This window comes from Mastomys coucha, unplaced genomic scaffold (assembly GCF_008632895.1).
Source record: "Mastomys coucha isolate ucsf_1 unplaced genomic scaffold, UCSF_Mcou_1 pScaffold14, whole genome shotgun sequence".
Classification (NCBI taxonomy): domain Eukaryota; kingdom Metazoa; phylum Chordata; class Mammalia; order Rodentia; family Muridae; genus Mastomys; species Mastomys coucha.
In genome coordinates, this window is record NW_022196896.1 from 106,422,963 (window position 1) to 106,427,317 (window position 4,355).

Consider the following 4,355-nt stretch of genomic DNA (forward strand, 5'->3'; position numbering starts at 1 on the left):
ATCAAAACCTTGCAGCAGAAAGAAGTGACCCCAGTCAGTCACCACTCATGGTGTACCAACTGTGGAAGGGCTCAGACTCTGAGACAAGCAGTACAGAGCTCACTCAAGTTTTTGCTTCCAAGAGTCTCCATTTCAAACAGAGTAACTAACTAATTTGTAAGACATGACTAGAATTTGCTGGTAAGAGGAGATGGTAATATTTTGAAGATGACTTTCTTGAGACCCATAGCAATATTTTATATTCCAGTAAAATGATCTTAATAATAAAGAGTTCCTCCCTTCCTTTCCACCCTCCAGTTCCTTTCTTCCTTCTTTCCTTCCCTCCCAGACATGCTTGTTCATTTCCTAAAGGCTTCATTAGCTTTCTTTTTCTTTTTTTTCTTTTTGGTTTTTCGAGACAGGGTTTCTCTGCATAGCCCTGGCTGTCCTGGAACTCACTCTGTAGACCGGGCTGACCTCAAACTCAGAAATCTGCCTGCCTCTGCCTCCCAAGTGCTGGGATTAAAGGCGTGCGCCACCACTGCCTGGCTTTCATTGGCTTTCTTAAGGCTTAGGAAGCTCTTATAGCCTGCTGTGATATAAGTCAAAGTTTTATAAATTAGAAAAGTATAGTTAAAAATTTTCTCTTATCATTTTACAAGACTTGGCTTAGGGCTAGTATTACTAGTCACATGAGTAAGACATGGATTAGGAATTTTTTAAACCACAGTAATAAGAATAGAAATGAAAACTGTACCTTTTTTACTTTACATTATTGTAACATAGTTGTACAAGCTGGGGGTAGGACAGTAAGCAATGTTTCTCCATGGTTTCTGCTTCAGTTCCTGCCATGAGTTTCCTGCTTGAGCTCCTGCCCTGGCTGCCCTCAATGACTGAGTGTAACCTGCAAGCTGAAAGATACCCTTTTCATCCTCAGATGGCTTATGGTCATGGTGTTTATCAGAACAACTTAAATCAAACTAGAAAAATTCCTTCCCTTATGCATAGAGAAAGCTGAGAGGGAATTCAGTAGCATGGCTATTCAAATAGAGCATTTCGTGTGATAGGTATCCAAATGTCAGTTCAAATCATTTTCTGATTTTATATAAAGACTTTCTTTCAAACTCCCTATTAAGGGAATAGTCCATATTTTCTATTGTACAGTAGTGGGGAGCGGGGGGGAGTCCAAAGAAGCAGGTCACTTACCTTGACCATTATCTTAAAGTATGGTGGATAAATGAATATAGAACTTCACTTGCTAAAAGTTTACAGCTAACCCAAGAATAACAAAAATCATCATTCAGAATTGTGAGCCAACTGGGAAAAATGCTTTGATGCAAGCACATCTTGTTTCTCTTAGTAGAAAAAGCAAATCACTGAATTTATTTATAGTGTTTTTAAATTACTGTTCTTTAACTGAATGCTATTTCATAGTGTACTTTCTTCCCACATTGTCAAGGAAATAAGGAAGCAACAAGAAAACATGGTTTAAAAGGTGTGATATTAATGATAGTTCATTAATTCTTGCCAGAGCTGGAGTCAACTGGCAAACCCAGGTGCCTCTGAGTTGCTTATAGGCAAACATATTAAGCCTGCTGTGTGGTCTTTACTGTATTCCACTCCTTGGAAGCAAATTGCACTAGAGTAGCATGGTTTGTCTGTCCAGCTCTGCCTGGTCCTGGTGTCTGTCCCAGTACTCACTCATGCTTTGTGCTCCTCTGTCACTGTGGCTGCAGAAGGCAAAGCCCAGTGACTAAAAAGGTCCTTTTTCATTTACTTCGTTTTTTACTAGAAACACAGGTCCAGGTTCACCATTCTAAATTCTTTTAACTTATAGTCTGGTTTTAGGGAAATAATACCCTGGGATCTTCACTTCTCCCTCTGCAAAAGTTAAACAGACACAGATTCTGTTCAGTATAAGGAAGAAGAAAATGATTAGAAATCAGAGTGGGATGCTTCTGCTCTTATGCATATAAGAACACTCTGCATTTTCATGTTCTTAGGCATTTTGGTTTCCTTCCACAATGGGTTGCTCATTCCCAATTCTTACCATTCTTAAAGATACATGCCTTGGTATATAATAGAGTTGTAATGTAATCATTTATTTTTTTTTTTTTAGAGAGAAAACCAAAAATGAATCTATTGTTTAGTATTGCCTTAAGAAATCCTCCTCTGTACACATGAGTGAAATTGTCTTACCCTTTCTTCTTTGAGATTGGTATTCTTAGTTGGGGACATTGCTAAATTGGGTGGGAGAGCTTTCTGTCTCTTTCCATGGCTACAGCAATTTTAATAACATTGGGGTTGTTTGTTCTGTGCAAGTTGGACAGAATCCAGCTGTGGAGCCATCTGGTCCTGGTACCCTTGTTAATGAGAGAAATGTTATCAATTTTAAACCTCTTGTGTGGTAGTTGGTTTATGTTCAAGATTTCCCCATTTACTATTTCATAATTTACAGCTTACTAAGAATAGCACAGAATCTAGAAACACTTGCATTAGAATACCAGATAGCATAAAATTGTGGTTTTTTGTGTTTTTAAAATATCATGTATCCTATTGTTTTTTATGAAGAGATTAAACAGGCATGAAGCATAAAAACACAAAATTATTATTATATAAATTCATAAGGTGTTTAAAGTACATTTTGAACATCCACTTCTAACTTGGTAAGAACTTATCTCCAAAATGTAAGATCATTTCCCTATGCAGCATCGATACACTTTAACAGAGTGATCTTGAAAATCTCTTGCACAATTTTTCACACTTTTCTTCATAGCTGCTTTGGTCACTCCTGCATTTTATCATAGATGTGGGATAGGTTTGTCTTTAATGGTTCTTATTTCCGTAATGGAAAGTCATTCCCCTGAGCTTGTGAGAACGATAGTGGCTCATTCAGAGAACAACCCAGTTATCCCAGCCCTACATATGTGGTTGATAGTTAACTTGTAGCTTTTTATCTAAAAATTTTAAAAAAAAATTATTACTTAGTCAGTGTCACACATTTTTCTTTCTTAATCGGGAGCATGTTACTTCCTTCTTCATGACTGAGATTCTAATGGTGATTATCAAATCACTCGTCTCTTTAAGGATATAGTTTTAGACAGATTAGTTTTACCATGTTCATTTATTTAATTGTTCATAAGCTCAGTCTTTTGCCTTAACTCTGAGGGTCTTTTAATCAAGAGAGAAATCCTAGATTTTTATATATATGAAAAGTAGTGATGTTCAAATGTGTAAACCTTACATTTTCCTGAAAGCAAATGTATAATATGTTGTTTTAAAGCAGCAAGTGGGCTGGGGAGAGAGCTGAGTGGCTAAAGCACTTGCTGTCTAAGCCTTTGGACGAATGTCTAGATTCCTAGACTACATACCTGCTCCTTGGAGCATTGTGGTACACCTGTAATTCCAGCCTCAGAGTAAGGTGCTACCAGGAACAGGTACATAAGTGAGCTCTGGTTTCATGGAGAGGCTTTGTCTCAATGAAAAGGAAGAATAAGTACAGAAGATGGTTTCAGACATCTACCTTGGGCCTCTACATACACAGGCACACATTTTTATGTGCATCTCTTCTCCACACATCTCTGTACGCAGGCAATGAAGTACACACACACACACACACACACACACACACACACACACACACACAGAGAGAGAGAGAGAGAGAGAGAGAGAGAGAGAGAGAGAGAGAGAGAGAGAGAGAGAGAGAGAATGGAAAAAGAAAGAAAGAAATGTCAACCGGCAAATTATTTATTTGAATACATGCTTGTAAAGAAAGTAGTCAAGAAAGTTCAAAATATTTAATACACAGAAATTACAAATATCTTTTATCAATTTCCTAAAAAAGTCAAAGTATACAAATTCTTATCAGAGTTAAAAAAAGATCAAACATGACAGAGAAATTTACTTAAATGTATTAAAAGTTTTACTCAAACCCCTAAGCTCCATTGGTCTTTTCTCTAATTCCTTCACTGGGGACCCTGCACTCAGTTCGATGGATGGCCGTGAGCCTCCACATCTGTGTCAGTAAGATACTGTCAGAGCCTCTCAGGAGATAGCTATATTTAGGCTGGCTTACCCTTCCTCCAGTCTCTGCTCCACAGTTAATCTCCGCAACTCCTCCCGTGGGCATTTGATTCCCCCTTTTAAGAAGGAACGAAATGTCCACCTTTTGGTCTTCCTTCTTCTTGAGTTCCCTGTGGAATGTGGGTTGTTCTTCCTGTATTCCAGAGTTCTGCACTAATAACCATTTATCAGAGAGTGCATACCGTATTTGTTCCCTTGTGATTGGCTTACCTCACTCAGGATGACACTCTCCAGATTCATCCATTTCCCTAAGAATTTCATAAATTTATTGTTTTTAATAGCTGAGTAGTACT